Below are 19,476 nucleotides of genomic sequence, written 5' to 3'. Positions count from 1 at the left end.
GAGCAGGATGCTCTCAGAAGAAAAAACACCTAGAAAGTCCTCCATGAACTCAAGCAAAGTGAAATGTACAAAGGTGACCAGGTATAAATGATTTTGCTATTTTCAACAGTACAATGATTTACAACTACTCTGAAGGACTTATCCTTCCCATACCCAGAGAAGAAACTGATTGTGTCTGAATACAGATTGAAGCATCCTCTCTCTCCCTCCCCCCACCTCTCTCTTTCTCTTCCCAACTTAATTTTTCTTGAGGGTTTTTATTTTTATTAAAGTGGAAGATTTGTTTTCTTATACAACTTGACGTTTATGGAAATGTTTTGTATAACTTCACACATGTTTTCTTAATTATGGGTAGGGATAAGGAAGAGAACCTAGAACTCAAAAAAAATTGTTGTTTTTTTTTCTTTCTTTTATATATTTTTAAATTAAAGCTTTTTATTTACAAGACATATGCATGGGTAATTTTTCAGCATTGACCCTTGCAAAACCTTCTGTTCCAAATTATCCCCTCCTTCCCCCCCCCACTCCCTCCCCTAGATGGGAGGTAGTCCAATACATGTTAAATATGTTAAACTATATGTTAAATCCAATATGTGCATATATATTTATAGTTATCTTGCTGCACAAGAAAAATTGGATCAAGAAGGAAAAAAAAAACTGAGAAAGAAAACAAAATGCAAGCAAACAACAACAGAAAGAGTGAGAATGCTATGTTGTGGGCCACACTCAAGAACTCAAAAATTTTAAAAACAAATGTAAAAAAATTTTTTTAATGTAACTGGGGGAAAAATATTAAATAAATCAAGTAAGAGACTATGATCCCTCAAGCTCCCCTAGTCCTCTGTGAGTACTCAGAGGTATCAGGAGGCAGGTAGTTTCCTGTCCTGGAGTCCAAATCTCAGGTCTCAGTAGAACCTAGGGATGATTTGGGCAGCCTAACAAAGCCCTCTTTCTCAGTCTGCCAGGCCCACTGGACCCAGGAACTGTTCATAGTTTTATGGTCATAGGAGAGAGGTAAGAGATAGAAAGACAGAGAGAGGACAAGGAGAACAGGAGTTTTTACCCATCCCCCTAACCCACCCAGGAACCTGGTATGATTGTTGCCTTTACAAATTCTTCTTAAACACAAAGGGCACAGGCTAATTTCAATTAGCTCCTTTGTGCCATGTGAATTCTATTAATATCAAAGTAATGAGGTAATTACTGTGATTTGGAAAAATTACTAGAGAAGGGCTTTTGAGGTAATACAAGGAGCAGAGGGTAAAGAAAGCATCTGTTTGGAAATGAACAAAGATTTTTTTTTGGTTGTTTTTTTAAATGAGTATGTGTTAGTCTGTAAATGAGTGTGGATGTATATGAATCTGAGAGTGTATGTGTACAGTGTGTGTCTACATATCAGTTTAATGTGTGTGGCATATAGGTTTTAAATATATGTGAATAAATGTGTCCATTTATGTATGTGATTGTATATGTCCATGTGATCATCCGTATATGTGAGATTAAGCATAAATGGCTGTGTGAATGTGAATCTGCATGCATATATATATATATATATATATATATATAAAACCATATTGCAAAGCTATATAGTCATTGTCAGTATGTATGACTGGGACTCATCTTATTTATGTGAGTAAGTCTATGGGTATCATATGGCTATTTACATGAGTGTATATATGATTCTGTGGGTGTATATATATGTATATATATGTGTGTGTTTGAGTATCCCTAAGTTTGTTTTATTTTATTTAGTTTTTTGGGACTAGGTCCTCTTATCTCAAAGGCTGGAAGTACATTCCACACTCATGGACCCCAACCCATTACTAATGAGCACAGGAGCTTTAACTGATTGTTTTCTATCTAGAACAGATTCCTCCCTCTCTTCAGAAGGCTTCTAGGTCCTCTTCTCCCAGGGCTTACCCTATTAGCACCAGATCTAGGGAGCCCACCTGATTGGCTTAGCTCTCCAAAGCTCAGAATGATCAAACTCAAGAGCCTGCCATGTTCAGCCTCCCCAGTGGCAAAAACTTCAGGTGAACTCTACTGAGCCCCAGACAGGTCTTAATTTTGGGGAAGGGGCTGTGAAAAGATGTCTTGAGCATACAATGACTCCAGTCATACCACTGAACACAGCAGAGAGAAATACAGCCCTGAGAATTTTGAGTCTCACAGGCAAACCAAAATGGGACTTCCTGGAAGACAGAATTGGATCTCATTCATTTCTCTCATTCTTTCTATTTTGGGTAGCGTGGCACTTGTTTTGAATGGGGCATCAGAGCCATTGCTAAGAATTATGGCAGCTGGGGCAAAAATGAGTTGTTAAGGGAAGTAGGGAAGAGTGGTGTAGAAAATAGTTCTTTCCCCTGGAGTCCATGGATAATTCCCTGAAGAAGGAAAAGGAAAGGGAGGAAACTGTAGGTTGGGAATTACAGTCATAGGTGTGAAAGAGAAGGTAGGAGATGGGTGGGACCAGGAGTATGCTAGGGTTAGCAGGAATGGATCACTATATTTTCAGGGTGAGCATTTACACTTCAGAAATTGGTGAATCAAGCTAATTGTACAATAATTCAGAGTCTGATTCTTTTTGTACAGCAAAATAATGTTTTGGTCATGTATACTTATTGTGTATCTAAGTTATATTTTAATATATTTAACATCTACTGGTCATCCTGCCATTTAGGGGAGGGGGTGGGGGGGATAAGAGGTGAAAAATTGGAACAAGAGGTTTGGCAATTGTTAACGCTGTAAAGTTACCCATGTATATATCCTGTAAATAAAAGGCTATTAAATTAAAAAAAAAAAAAAAAAGAAATTGGTGAATGCTACAAATCAAGGCTTGATTTATTGTTTTGTTGATCATATAAGCTTAAGACAGTGATAAAGAGAGAACAGAACCAAGAAAGCAGAGAAAAGGCAAGGACTCACCCACCTTTTCCAAATCTCCTTCCAAACAACTTTAAAATAATGCCTCAAAATGAATCCTAGAATGGCAAAACTCAGAAAGATTGGGGTGAAATGATTTTCTACAAGTTTGGCAGGAAAGATCTGTCACACCAGTCTGAGAGTGGAGCTCAGTCCAGCCCAACTGCCTGGCAAGATAGCAGAAGGCCTTGGGGGAACTGAATCAGCAGCAGTGGCTTCCTGAGCTCTCAGCTTACAGATGGCAAACAGGTCGGACAACTGGTCAGATAGGGATTATAAGGATTTCTTTGTTGGCACTTGGTCAAGACTCTATTGCATTGCCCATACATAAATCCAAATTCCAGTCCTAAATTGAAGTCCCAGGACAAGAGAAAGTATTAGCACACCAGAGCTCATGGCCACAGGGGAGCAAAGACTGTGGTCCCAGTTTCAGGTCAGAAAAGAGCCCATATGATCTCCCATACATCAGAAGAGTAGAAAATATACCTCTCCTTAGATCACAGCACCTTAAAAAGAACTGAAAACATAAGACTCCCAGAACTAACTCTAAAAACAGCTGAACCAAAAATGTTTGTGGCAGCCCTTTTTGTAGTGGCAAGAAACTGGAAACTGAATGGATGCCCATCAGTTGGAGAATGGCTGAATAAATTGTGGTATATGAATGTTATGGAATATTATTGTTCTATAAGAAATGACCAACAGGATGATTTCTGAGAGGCCTGGAAAGACTTATGTGAACCAATACTAAGTGAAATGCGTAGAACCAGGAAATCCTTGTATATGGCAACAAGAAGACTATACAATGATCATTTCTGATGGACGTGGCTCTTTTCAACAATGTGATAATTCAGGCCAGTTCCAATGATCTTGTGATGAAGAGAGTCGTCTGCACCCAGAGAGAGGCCTGTAGGAACTGAGGGTGGATCACAACATAGTATTTCTACTCTTTCTGATGTTTGCTTACATGTTGTTTTCTTTTTCAGTTTTTTTTCCTTCTTGATCCAATTTTTCTTGTGCAGCAAGATAACTATAAATATATATGCACATATTGGATTTAACATATAGTTTCATATTTAACATATATTGGATTACCTGCCATCTAGAGGATGGGGGTGGGGAGAAGGAGGGAAAAATATGGAACACAAGGTTTTACAAGGATCAGTGTTGAAAAATTACCCATGTATATGTTTTGTAAATAAAAAGCTTTAATAAAAAGATGAAAAAAAAAAAAAAACCCAAAAAACAGCTGCACCAAAAAAAAAAAAAAAAAAAAAAATCCAAAGCTTGGGACAATGCTCTCTCCACCCCAGGAATACCCAGCCCAACATTAACATAAAGTTAAAAGTCAAGAAATAGGCTGGGAAAATGAACAAACAAGAAAAAGAAGAATCTGGCTGGGTGGTGTTTTCGTGGTGACAAGGAAGATCAAAGCACAAACTCAGAAATAAACAAAATCAAAACTGCTACATCCAAAGCCTCAAAGAAAAATGTGAATTGGTCTTAGGCCCAAAAAAAGAATTCCTGGAACATCTTAAAAGGAATTTAAAAAGTCAAATAAAAGAAGTAGAGGGAAAATGGGGGAGTAGGGGGAGGAAATATGACAATGATGCAAAAAATCATAAAAAAGAATCAACAGTTTAGTAAAAGAAGCACAAAAAAATAGAAGAAAATGACACTTTAAAAAATAAAATAGACAAAATGGTAAAAGAGGCCCAAAAATCCATTGAAGAAAATAATTCCTTAAAAAGCATATTGACCAAATGGAAAAGGAGGAAAAGCACCAAATGAGGAAAATTGTTTCTTAAAATTAAAATTGGACAAGTAGAAAATAATAACTCCATGAAACATCAAGAAACAATAAAATAAAATCCAAATAAAAAAATAGAAGAAAATATAAAAAGCTCATTGGAAAAACAACTGACTTGTAAAATAGATCCAGAAGAGATAATTTAGGAATTTATACTGACTGAAAGTTATGATTTTAAAAAGAGCCTAGGCATCATCTTTCAAGAAATTATCAAGGAAGACTGCCCTGATATTCTAGAACCAGAGGATAAAATAGAAATTGAAACAATCTATTAATCACCTCATGAGTTAGAACCCCAAAGAAAATTCCCAGGAATATTATAGCCAAATTCCAGGGCACTCAGGTCAAAGAGAAAATATTGCAAGCAGACAGAAAAAAAAAAAAAAAAACAATCCAAATATCATGGAATCACAATCAAGATTACACAAGATTTAGCAGCTGGTACATTAAAGGATCAGAGGGCTTAGAATACAATATTCCAGAGGGTAAAGGAACTAGGATTACAACCAAGAATCACATATCCAGCAAAATGAATTATAATGTTTCAGGGAAAAATGAATATTCAATGAAGTAGAAGACTTTCAAGCATTCCTGATGAAAAGATCAGAACAGAATAGAAAATTTAACTTTGAAATACAAAACTCAAAAGGATGGCTTGGTGGGGCAGTGTATAGAGTACTGGCCCTCAAATCAGGAGCATCTGAATTCAAATCTGACCTCAGACTCTAAATATTTAACTAGCTATGTGACTCTGACTTAACCCCAATTGTCTTGCCAAAAAAAAAAGATGCATAAAAAGGCAAACAAAAAAAACTCATAAGGGCTCTAATAAGATTAAACTGTTTACATTCTTATAGAAAAGATGATGCTTGTAACTCCTAAGACCTTTCTCATTATTAGGGCAGTTAGAAGGAGTTTACATAGATAGAAGTCACAATTGTAAGTTGACTATGATGGGATGATATCTAAAAAAATAAAATAAAATTAAGGGGTGAGAAACAGGAATGCACTGAGAAAAAGGGAAGATAGAGGTAGAATGGGGTACATTATCTCACATAAAGGAGGAGCAAAAGAGCTTTTACGGGGGAGGGGAAGATGGGGGAAGCACTTGAACATTGCTGTCACTGGAATTGGCTTAAAAAGGGAATAACATATACACTCTTTTGGATGCTGAAATCTCTCTTACCCTATAGGAAAGCAAAAAAAAAAAAAAAAAAAAAAAAAAAAAAAAAAAAAAAAAAAAAAAAAAGCAAAAAAGGGAGGAAGAGCTAATAGAAGGGAGAGTGGATTGGGAAAAGTAGATAGTCAAAAGCAAAATATTTTTGAGGATGGACAAAGTGAAAGAAGATAGAGAACTGAATAAATAGGGGGAAATAAGATGGATCAAAATATGTAGTTAGTAATCATAACTGTGAAAAAATATTTATAGCAAGTTTTTCTTATAAAGGTCTCATTTGTAATATAGAACAGAAATAAATACATGAGTATAAGTCATTCCTTAATTGATAAATGGTCAAAAGATATGAATAGGCAATTTTCAGATGAAGAAATCAAAACTATCCACAATCATATAAAAATGTTCTAAATCACTGTGGTTCAGAGAAATGTAAATTAGAACAAGTCTGAGGTAACCATCCCACAACTGTCAGATTGGCCAGATCAGGAAGGAATCTGGCTATAGTCCAACATGCAAGAAAAAAAGTGACAAATGTTAGACAGGATGAAAAACGGAGATGCTAATGCATTGTTTGTGGAGCTGTGAATTTAGTCAACCATCCTAAAAAACATATTTCGCTTTATGTCCAAGGGGCTATAAAACCAGACAATACCCTTTGACCCAGAAATATATAACTAGGTCTGTGTCTCAGAGAGATTTAAAAAAAGAAAAGAACTTATGTATATAAACATATTTATAGCAGTCTTTTTGTGGTAAAAAAGAATTGGAATTTGAGATGTCCATCAATTGGGGAATGGCTAAACAAATGATAGTATATAATCATGATAGAATACTATTGTGCTATAAGAAATAATGAGCAGGACACTCTTAGAAAAACCTGGAAAAACATACATGAACTGATGCAAAGTGAGAAAAGCAGAACCAAGAGAACATAGTACACAATAAGAGCAATATTGACTGATAGTTAATTATGAATGACAACTATTATCAGTAATACAATGATCCAATACATTTCCAAAGGACTTATGATGAAAAATGTTATCCACATCCATAGAAAGAACTGATAAAATCTGAATATAGATTGAAGCATACTTTAAAAAAAAAACCCTCTTTTTTCTTGTTTTGCCATTATGTTTTCTTTCATAACATGATTAATATGGAAATACGTTTTTGTATGACTGCTCCTGTATAATCTATATCAGATTGCTTGCCTTCTTAAGGAGAGGAGAGCAGAAGCACAGAGAGAGAATTTGGAACTCAAAATTAAAAAAAAAAAGAATGTTAAAATTGCTTTTACTTGTAATTGGGAAAAGTGAAATATTAAATTAAAAAATAAAGTGATAGAGAAAATATTAATGCAGATTGAGTGAGACACACTTTTGAGTGAGACTCTCATGGTATTTCTTGGCATAGGCTCCATAAGCACTGAAAGGAATTTTCTTCCTTTCCCACCAAGTTTGCATCCTGGGTAGAACTCTGCTCACCCTGCTCTAGTTATAGTTTTGATAGAAATTATTATGTACACAGGAGCTAGTGAAAGATTAATTTCTTAGTCTCCTCTTGGACAGTTTTAAAGCTTTATTCTTTCTTGGCCTACAGATGTTCCTCCAAATGCTTTTCTGTGTCCCTTAGCTACAGATGGGCCTTGGGCTGGTCATTTTGGAAGGAATCTGGCCATAGTTCAACATGCATCTTAGTGTTTGGGAAAACAGATTCCAAAGGATTCAGAGGAAAGATAGTAGGATCCCTTGGATTAAACTGCTTCAGAGAATATCAGCCCATGAAGGTTCCTCAAGAAGAAAATTCTGAAGACATCAAAAAAACCCAATTCCAATGAGGAAGAAAAATGGGATTTGTCCAAAAAGGTTGAGGCAAGAAATCCAAGGAATACAACAAATACTTTGACTTTTAAAGGAAATATACTGAAGATAGAAGCAAGGCCAGAGAACCGAAGATAATTACAAAACCATGGCTTGGTCCTTTTTCAGGAATGCTAAAATTTGTGATAAGCTGAGGCTGAAAAGGAAGCTAAAGACAATGAAAGGAGTATTTGTTTGATTAAAGCTATAATGGAGGAAAAGAAGGATCAAAGAAAGGATAGGGATTCCATTTTGGGAGGTTGGGATGATGATGACTGACATCAGATAGATGCAGAGTTGTTGATTTCTTACTCTTTCTGGTTTCTCTTGCAAGAAAGAAAATCTTTATATGGGTGGTTACAGAATAAACATGTGGGAGAGGAACTAGATCCCTTAAGATAAATAAACAGATAGCTAATAGGTACCTAACTTCCCTAAGTGAAATCAAAGAACTTGCCCTCTAAGAATGATATCCTCAGGATCCTGAAGGAACTGACCAATGGGACTGTTGAGCTACCTCCAGTGATTTTGGAAAGATTGTGGAAAACAGGAGAAATATCATCAATTTGGAGGAAGAAAAATGTTGTCTCTGTATTAAAAAAAAATAAAGGAAACAGAGGCTACAAATTAAGGCCAATGACTCTGATGTAGAAAAATTCTAAAATAGTTAATTAAAGAGTTGGTTGGTCAGCATATGGAAAGTGATAACTACAAAGAGCTCATCAGGAACAGATCATGCCAAAATAATCTCATTTCTTTTTTTTTTTTTTTGACAGATTATTAGCTTAGTAGAAGAGGGAAGGCTATTTGTTGTTCAGTCTTTTTTCTTTTTAAAAGTCTTAACTAACTCCATAATTCCATTTGGGGTTTTCTTGGCAAAGATACTGGAGGGGCTTGTCATTTCCAATTTTAGTTCATTTAACAGAAAGGGAAACTGAGGCACATAGAGTTAAGTGATTTGCTCAGAATCACACAGCTATTGAATTACTTAACCTGGATTTGAACTCAAGAAGAGGAGCCTTCCTTCCTGCCTTCAGATCTAGAGCTCTTCACTTAGCTGCTCCAGGTAGGCTATAGATATTATTTAACTTGTGTATTCTCTGGAAATGTTATATCAACTTTCATTAGCTTTAGAGAGTTGGGTCTCTAGAGGGTGGATCTCAGGCCCTACTCCTACCCTCAGAATTCTAGGAGTAACACTGAGGGACTGAGGATTCTAGTTGCTCATGAGTCCCCCATCTGGTGTGTCCCTCAATATCATTTAAAAATTAACATCATCTCAGTATCAATTAATGATTTCTTTACAAGCAAAGTTACTAAATCACAGTTAAGTTTTCAAAGTAAAGTTCGATAAGATAAAATTACCTTAGTATCAATCAATGAATTCACATAGATTAGCATTTACAAAGGTACATTCTTCCCTCTACACACCTACTTGGTCCTGGGGAGTGGTATAAACATTCCTCCTCCCTCCAACCCAAGAGATTGGGTCTTCTTGGCTCTGGGAAGTCCCCATGAAGTTCCTTTATGGGTAAAGTAAACACATTGTACTTGATGGACCAGTTGCTCTCTAGTAATGCCAGAACATGATGTCTCAGCTGCCAGATTGATTAAATGCTGAACCCGGTGAAATTGTTTGTTCCTTAGGGTTGGCTCTTCCCTGGACTTGGTTACCATTGATGCTGACTCTGATGGCGAAGGGGTCACCTTTGTTGGTTCTTCCAACTTCTTTTTGCACAAGTCATAACTTATAGCTACTTCTCCCCTCAAGCAAAGGTTCTTTTTTTATTATTATTATTCATTCATTCATTTTTTTAAACAATTGCTTTATGAATCATATTGAGAGAGAAAAACCAGAGCAAAAAGAAAAAAAAAAAAAAAAACATGGGAGAGATAAAAAAACAAAACAGAAAAAAGAAATGAACATAGCACATCTTGATTTACATTCAGTCGCCTTAGTTCTTCTTCTGGAGGCAGATGGCATTTTCTGTCCAAAGTCTATTGGATTGCTTTCAATCACTGAACCACCGAGAAAAACCAAATCTTTCATAGTTGATCATCGCACATTTTGCTATTATTGTGTGCAAGTTCTGCTTGTTTTGCTCAGCATCAGTTCATATAAATTTTTTCCAGACCTTTCTAAAGTCAGCTTATTAATCATTTTTTATAGAACAGTAATATTCCATTACCTTTATATACCAAAACTTGTTATACCATTTACACAATTCCCCAACTGATGGGCAACTATTCATTTTCCAATTCTTTGCTACCACAAAAATTGTTGCTACAAATATTTTGTGCACATATGAGTCCTTTTTTTTCCTTTATGATTTCCTTGAGATACAGACACAGTAATGGCATTGCTAGGTCAAAGGATGTGTACAATTTTATAGTCCTTTGGGCATAATTCCAGATTGCTCTCCAGAATGTCAACCAAAGTTTCTTAGAGTTTATTCCTCCTTAGCACAAAGCTACCAGAAATGACAACAGGTATTCCTATACCTGAACCTTTTACATACATGTAGTTCCAGCTCAGCAGACAGGTAAGAGACTTTTAATCATTACAAAGTAATCTAAGGGAAGGGCATTTGCTATGCACTTATTATGTTCTAGGTACTATGCTGAGATTTACAAGTATTATCTCATTTGACCCTTACAACAACTCTGGGAGGTAAGTGCTATTAATGACCCACATTTTACACTTGAGGAAACTGAGGCTAAGGTTAAATTATACTAGCCAGTGTTCTGAAGTGGGACAGAAGAGAGTCTCCAACATACATTTCTAGGAGTAACCAAACCAAGTCTCCATGTGGTATAATACAAGGAAGTGCATATTATACATGCTCTAAGGACTGAGCTCTCATTGGTCAGTCCTTCAAGAATCATGCTAGATTTAAGCTTTTTATATCTCATAATGTTCTTGTAGAGAGGATGAAGAAATATGAATCAGAAAATAATGTAATCAGATGAATTCAGATGACTAGACTCAAGTTTTTGCATGTTAATGTGGCAGAAGGTCTCTGGTCAAATACTTCTGGTCTTTGCACTTTTATCAGTGACTTGGATAAGGACATAGATGATATACTCATCAAATCTGCAGATACACAAAGCTGGGAGGGATAGCTAATACACTGGATAACAGAGTCTGGATCCAAAAGGATTTTGACAAATTAGAACATGGATGGGATTTAGTGAAGATAAATATAAAATCTTGCCTTGGGTACCAAAAAATCAACTTCATACATGTAAAATCTGAGACGTATATTTAGAAAGTAATTGTTCTGAAAAAGGATCTCAGGGTCTTAATGGACTGCATGCTGAAAATGAGTCAGTAGTTACCAAAAAAGCTAAAGTGATTTTGCATTGCTTTAAGAGTAACATCTTCCAGGTATAAGATGGAAATGATGTTTTACTGTCCTCAGCTCCCTCCCCCCCTTTTTAAAAAACATTTTCATTGATTGGGATATTGTGCTTATTTCTGGGGTCATTTTAAAGATCATCTCTGATAAACCAAAGAGTTATCAGAGAAATCCAACTGGAATGGTAAAGGCCTGGGAGCTCATAACTTATCAATTGTAGGAAATGGGCCTCTTTAACCTAGAGGAGAGAAATCTTGCAGGCAGGGGCTGGTGAATATTAGGGTAGAGCAGGGCTGTCAGGAAGGAGGGATTAAATTTGTGCTAGTTAACCCCAAGTGACCAAACCAAGAGTTGAAAATAAGTTGAAGCTGAAAGAGAAAATATGGACTTGGTGTTAGGAAAGATTTCCTAACAAACAGAGCTACTCCACAGCAAGGTCCTGCCTGTGCTGGGAGCTGGTGGCCTCCTTGGAGATCTTCAAGCAGAGGCTAGATGGCTGTTTGTCAGGCAGGTCATAGGAAGGATTCTTTGAGTTTGTTTCTGGACTAGATGGCCTCTGGCAAAGATCCCTTCTGGTTCTCAAATTCTGTGATTCTTTGAGCTTCTTGCAGACCTTCCCTTCCTTCTGTTTGTGGATATGCTCTCACCCCAAGAGAATCTGCTCCTGTTTGGGGATGGGGGGAAGGGGACAGGCTTCCTTTTTTTTTTTTTTTTTTTTGTTAAATTGAACCCACGGTTTTGTTGAGTCATTCATTCTCCCTATAGTGGAGAACATTGGAGGCAAGCCTCTTCCAAAGGCTGAGTGTTCTCATGGCCACAGTCACAGCACAGAAAAGAGAGAGAGGGAGCTCTCATTTATTCTTAGTTAAGCCCTAGCCCTATCTTGGTCTTGAAGTCCTTTTCCTGACTCAGGAAATGTTCATTGTTGCTAAGCAACAAACCACTCCAGTTACCACCAGCTCAGACCATTCATTATCCATTATGACGCTCTACCCTGATCCATTAGTCAAGGGAACAAATTGGACAGAAGCATCCATCGTCATAGGGAATCATGGTGACCTGGAGCCAGGCTTTATGATTGCTGACTGGTGGGGAGTCTCCTTCACACATCCGTGCTATGACCATGTTTGCAGTCTAGCCAATTGTCCCCACCAGGATGGTTTTCCTGTGTTACCTGGCTCGGGGGTAGACCTGGCACTGGTGATCCGGGCCAGCCCCTTTCTAGTTGCGGCTTTAAACCTTATACCTGAGCTATGTCTTTGTTCATGCACAGAGAAGGAATATTTTCTTAGCCTTTGTCAGGTAGGGAGAGAGAGAAAAACACAATAAGCCTTATTTATTTTATGCTGGGTTCTTAATCTTGTTTTGTATCATAGTTGCCAAGGGGATCATAGATCCCTTTGGCAAGTGGGTGAAGTTTATATAGAGGCCCCTTTTCAGAAAAAAGATTTTTAAATAATTGAGTTTCTGTTGGAGGCTAGTGAAAATAAAGATGTGATTTTTTTTCCCCATCCAAGTTTATAGACCCTTTAAAAACTTAACTATGTATTCTTGATTAATAGTTAAGATTTTAAGAATCCCTGATTTAAAGAGTTTTGAGACCTTTTAATTTTCATGTGGAAAAGGATAGGTGCTGGATTTGAAGGACATGTTCATTTGGTTAGAAGAAAGCTGTTCTTTTCAAAGTACTGTCATCTTAGAAAGGGAAGAAAACTTGGACATTGGTAAATCAGATGGTCTGGCAAGGCAAGACAGGCTCCTGGGCGTCATGAGGGCTGCTTTATTTCTTTGGGAGTCGGGGCCTCAGTCTGGACAGTCCTATTTAACAGAAAATAAATCTAGGCTTGCCCATCTCAGAACCTTTTTCTCCCTCATAAGACTCCTTGAATAAGGTATAGACAATGGCACAAGCAGCCAGCCACATCCTAGAACTTAGAGGCAATCACACACACACATGTTCACACATTCACACGCAGAGTGAATAAACCCATGCATCCTTTCACACACACACACACTCACTGACAGCTCTGCTCTGTGTCTCTGGCATGGCCCCTTTCAACCTATGACTGTCTATTTTCCAGGAGTCCTCTCACTTTTTTTCTCTGCTTTGCTTTGCTTTGCTAATAGAAAAACAATGGGTCCTCAGGGAGAGAAGGGGCTCAAAAGTTGTACTCAGTGCCCAGACTCTCATTAAGTCCTTTCCTTGTGGCAACGTGGGAAGACTTTCAAGGACTCAGCTCTCCAGTCTGGGGCCTGGGAAAATGGTTAGATTGGCTGCAGGGGAGGCAGTGACTTTGGCGGGAGAGCAATAGGGGAAGGCAGTGGAGTCCTGGTCCTGGACCCACTCCTTTCTCATTCCCCTGACTCATCCCCACCCCCAAACCCTCCTGTAACAATCGCTCTCATTCGGGCACTGAGAAGGCTCAGCTGCCCCCAGACCCAGACCCCCAGACAGGCCTTGAGCCATAGTCCCTCCAATTTCAGTCCAAAGTTCTTCCCAATGAACCAAGATGTCTCACAGATATAAATGAGGGATCCAGCACAGGTGGCATGACAGCTGGCTCCATGAACCCACCTTCTCCCCTTCTGTTTGGTTCAGGCCAGGTGAAGTGCTGGAAGTATTATTTCTCAGAACCAGGTCACCACATCAACCTCTGAATTTGGAGCCTGCCCATCCGCACCCCCGCAGGCCTGCTAAATCATGCTGGGCCCCTTCCATGGGGCCTGGAAGTCCCCCTCTGGAATCATCCCAAAAAGGCATTGACATTGTCTCCAGACTTCAATAAATAAATAAAAACCCAGGACGAGGAGGGAGGGTCTCTTCTGGCTCTCTCCATCCTCCTTCCATATTAGTACAGTTATTCAAATGTGCCTCGATTTGGACCTGGACAGGCCCTGCTGGGCTTCCTCAGAGATCAGTGGCCACCTGTCACAGTAGCCCCTGGATTCCTACTGAAGCTGAGCCAGCTTTTTAAAGTGAACGCCAAAAGCCCTTGCAGGGGCCGGGAGCTCACACAGGAGAATTAAGACATAGCCAGGGACAATTATAAAACAGATTAGAATGCAGTAAGCCCTATAATCTCAAGTGCATGGGACTATAAAATGCTATAAAATCGGGCAAGGGAGAACTGACTTTAAACAGGGGCATCAAGAGATACTTCAGGGAGAAGGGTAGGAACTCAAAAGGATGAGCAAAAACAAAGAGACAGCAAAGAATGAGCCACATGCAAAGTATAGTGAGTCATATAGTTTGGCTAGAGGGTAGAATGAATGAAGGTCAGTGGGAAATGCAGCTGACAAGTATAGAGGTGGGTGATTGAGGGCAGTGCTAAGGGTCTTGAACTTTATTCAGTAAGCAGTGGGGTACACACTCTGATTCTGAGCAGAAAAACAGTATGATTACAGCTGGGCGTGAGGCTCCGATTAAAAAAGTTGGGAGAGCTGGATGGGACTTTGGGGATCCCAGAGCTGCACTTCACAGGCAGAGAAGACAACTGAGGTCTAGAGAAATTAAATTGCTTTTCCAGAGTCACCTGGGTAGTATTGCAAAATGTGGTGTTTTATAGGAACAATGTGCTTTTTTAGTGTACCATGCTGCCTAAAGAGTAAAGAAGAGTGAATTTGGCTTTGGAACATCCAGGTTCAAATCCTAAATCTGCTCTTCACGATATGTCTGCTGTGATATTCTGCTAGATAGATAAAGCATTCATTAAGCCATGTTGTGGTCCATGTTCTGCACCTCTCTGCTTGCAACTTAGCCATAAGGATCTTATATTCTAATAGCACATAAATAGCTACATGCTTAGGAAGATGACATGATGCAGCCTGGGAAAAGGCCCTAATCTCCTGCAAGATAAGAGCAGAAGCAGAGGGATTTGGCGGAGAATCTGTATTCTATCAAGTGGGGAGAAAGTGGAGGTGGTGGCCCTAGGAGAGGCTGCATGGATCCATCCATCATCCATTCATGGATGGATCTAGGGAAGTACATTAAAATCCATTGTATATTTCTTATGGGAAAGGGCTTGTTTTGCCTTTCCTTGTATATCCCCTTATTACAGTGTTTGGCACTTCGTAAGTACTCCAAAAATGCTTGGTGACTGATATACTTTGGACAAGTCACAATTCATGACTTCTTTGAGCCTTTTTCATATATAAAAGGTGAATGAACTAAATGATATCTCTTGAGAACCTCCTATCTTTATATTCATTTAATAAACATTGTCTACTGCATACCAGACACTATGTTATAGATAAAAAAAGAGAGACAGATAAAACTCTGCTCAGGAAGTTCACAATCTAATGAGGAGCTAACTTACAAATATATATGCTATATACTTATGTTAATATATACATATACATATATAAATAAAACATAAGCATCAGAAGGAAAGCACTAGAATTAAGAAAGGTTGAAGAAGGCTTCCTGTAAAAGATGGTATTTTACTAAATAGAAGTCAGGGAGATCAGTGGTCAGAGGGCAGGAGGGAGAACATTCCAGGCATGGGCAACAAGCCAGAGATAGAGTGTCTTATTTTTTTTATTTAATTTAATTTTATTAAAGCTTTTTATTTTCAAAACATATGCATGGATAATTTTTCAACATTAAACCTTGCAAAACCTTGTGTTCCAATTCCTCTCCCTTCCCCACCCCCTCCCCAGACGGCAAGTAATCCAATATATGTTAAACATGGTAAGAATATATGTTAAATCCAATATATGCCTACATATTTATATAATTATCTTGTTGCACAAGAAAAATCAAATCAAAAAGGAAAAAATGAGAAAGAAAATAAAATGCAAGCAAATAACAACAAAAAGAATGAAAATGCTATGTTGTGGTCCACACAGTTTTCACAGTGCTTTCTCTGGGTGTAGATGGCTTTCTTTATCACAAGATCAGTGGAACTGGTCTGAATCATTTCATTGTTGAAGAGAAAATCTTGTTGTTGCCGTATACAATGATCTCCTGGTTCTGCTCATTTCACTCAGCATCAGTTTATGTCTCTCCAGGCTTCTCTGAAATCATCCTGCTGATCGTTTCTTATACAACAATAATATTCCATAATATTCATATACTACAATTTACTCATCCATTCCCCAATTGATGGGCATCCACTCAGTTTCCAGTTTCTGGCCACTACAAACAGGGCTGCCACAAACATTTTTGCACATGTGGGTCCCTTTCCCTCCTTTAAGATTTCTTTGGGATATAAGCTTAGTAGAAACACTACTGGATCAAAGGGTATACAGTTTGAAAGCCCTTTGCGCATAGTTCCAAATAGCTCTCCAGAATGATTGGATCAGTTCACAACTCCACCAACAATGCATCAGTGTCCCAGTTTTCCTATATTCCCTCTGACATTCATCATTATCTTTTCCTATCATTTTAGCCAATCTGAGAGGTGTGTAGTAGTACCTCAGAGTTATCTTAATTTGAATTTCTCTGAACAATAGTGATTTAGAACTTCTTTTCATATGATTAGAAATGGTTTCAATTTCTTCATCTGAAAAACGTTCATATCCTTTGGTAGTGTCTTATTTGTGAAGTAGCCAGGAGGCCAGTGTCATTGGATCAAAGAGTGCATTGCAAGAATTAAGGTATAAGAACACTGGAAAATTAGGAGGGAGCTAGATTATGAAGGACTTTGAATGCCAAACATAGTAATTTGCATTTGGTCCTGGAGATGATGAGTCAGTGGAGCTTACTGAGCAAGGGGGAAACATGATGAGACCTTCACTTTAGGAAAATCACTTTGACAGCTGAATGAAAGCTAGATTGTGATGGGAAGAGACCAGCCCACTATTGAAATAGTCCAGACATGAGATGATGAGTGTCTGTTTTGGAGTAGTGGTAATGAAGAGAAGGGGGCTTATTTGAGATGTCACAAAGGTGAAATGGATAGGCCTTGGCAACAGCTTGGATATGGGAAAGGGGAAATAGTGGGAGAAGTAGTGAGGAATCCAGAATGACTTGTAGGTTGTGAGTCTGAGGAACTAGAAGGATAGTTTGGCAATAATAGGGAACATAGCAGAAGGATACAGTTTATTTACTTATTTTTTATTAAAGCTTTTTATTTTTAAAACATATGCATAGATAATTTTCAACATTTACCCTCTAAATTTTTCCCTCTCTCCCCCCTTAGATGGCAAGTAATTAATATGTGTTAAACATGTGCAATTCTTCTTTACGTATTTCAACAATTATTATGCTGACAAGAAAAATCAGCTCAAAAAAAAGGAAAAAAATAGAAAGATAAAACAAAACAAAATGCAAGCAAACCCCAACAATAAAAATGAAAATACTATGTTGTGATCCACATTCAGTCCCAACATTTCTCTCTCTGGGTACAGATGGTTCTTTTCATTATAAGACCATTGGAACTGGCCTGAATCATCTCATTGTTGAAAAGAATCATGTCTGTCACAATTGATCACATATGATTGACTCATATTCTTGCTGTTGCTGTGGACAATGTTCTCCTGGTTCTATTCACTTTACTTAGCATCAGTTCATGTAAGTCTTTCCAAGTCTCTCTGAAATTAGGGGATACAGTTTAGAGGGAAAAATAATGAGTTTTTTTCTGGATCTATTGAGTATAGAGCTGTCTACCAGACATCCAGTTTGAGATGTCTGAAAGGCAATTGGACATCTATGATTCTAAATTTGCTGGGGTTATCTGCCCCAGCCTAGGATACTAAGAGAAGATATTTGAACATGGACAGAAGCTCTGGGTAAAAAGAATGCCAGTGCTGTGTTGAAATGTTTTCAGCAGGAGTTGATTTAGCTTTTGGCTGGGCAAACTATTGCCCCTGAATGCAGGGAAGAAGGCTAAAAACCAAAGGGCTAGGTGGGAAGTCTTAACTACAGGAGGTGCCAAAGGGACCCTCAGTTAAGACAGAGGACTAGACACCCTTTCCCCCAATAAGGATTGTCAAAGCTATTGATGCCACATAAAACTGTGACCAGGGAATTAATCAGATTACCCCCACCCAGTCTTGAGAGCAAAAACTGTGATTCTATCACAGTGTGACATATTCATTCCATAAGCTACCTACATGATCTTGGGCAAGGCACTTAACTTATGTGTTGTATATGTATATTTATTGGTGAAATGAAGGAGTTGGATTAGATCAACACTTTTTTCTTTCCATTTAATGATTTTTTTTTCAATTACATGTAAGGAGAGTTGTCAACACTCATTTTTTTGAGTTCCAAATTTTTGTCTCTTCCCTAAGACACTAAGAATTCTGATATAGATTATATATGTACAATCATGTTAAAAGCATAGACCAAAACTTTTTTATGATTTTATTCTTTTTTATTTTAATAGTATTTTATTTTTCCAAGTACATGCAGATAGTTTGATAGTTTTCAACATTTCACCTTTGCAAAACCTTGTGTTTCAAATTTTTCTCCTTCTTCTACCTCCTTTCTCCCCAAGATAGCAAGCAATGCTATATATGATAGATATGTGCAATTTTTCTAAACATTTCCATATTTATTATGCTGTGCAAAAAAGATAAAAAAAAAAGAAAAAAACAAGCAAATAAACAACAACAACAACAACAAGGTGAAAATACTATATGCTTTAATCCACATTCAGTATCCATAGTTTACTTCTGGATGTGGATATTTTCTATCACAAGTCTTGGAATTACCTTGAATCTGCTTATTGTTGAAAAGAGCCATCTATCACACATGTAGATCAAAGTTTCTTAAACTGTGGGTTGCAACCCCATGTGGGGTCTTGTAACTGAATGTGGGAGGTCACAAAATAATGATTTATTATCAGTAAAAGATTTGATTTGTATACCTATTTTATATACCTATAGACCCAGCTTTATGTAAAAATTTCTCTGATGAAAATGTTTAAGAAGCCCTGAATTGAATGACCTCTCTAAGGTACCTTTCAATTCAAAATCTAGAAATCTATCATTCTTTGAAGCCCCATGGTCCAAGGCAGAGGTAAACCCTATGTTGGAGGCAAACACCAGATTAAAATGTAATTGGGAAAAATTTAAAGAAACATTAAAATACAATAAAACATAGATATAATTATATTTATGTGTCATACATTACATATATATATATGGGAAGTTCCTTATTTATGGATTAGCAGCTCCTTTTTCTATTTGAAAATTGACAATTTTGAATTTGAATTGACAATATTGAATATTGAGAAGTCTAAGGGAGTGAGGGGCAGATTTCTAAAAGAGAACTCAGTTATCAGGGTTCTCAGACCAGCTAGCTTTTGGGGGTAACCTTTACTTGATGAATCTAATCAAGGATAGGCTGAGTCCTCTCACAATCACAAACATCTAGGTTACCCACGTTTTTCCAGAGGGACCAGT

The sequence above is a fragment of the Sarcophilus harrisii genome, chromosome 2 (genome assembly GCF_902635505.1).
Source record: "Sarcophilus harrisii chromosome 2, mSarHar1.11, whole genome shotgun sequence".
Lineage (NCBI taxonomy): Eukaryota > Metazoa > Chordata > Mammalia > Dasyuromorphia > Dasyuridae > Sarcophilus > Sarcophilus harrisii.
The sequence above is the reverse complement of the archived record's forward strand: the minus strand, read 5'-3'. Positions refer to the sequence as shown.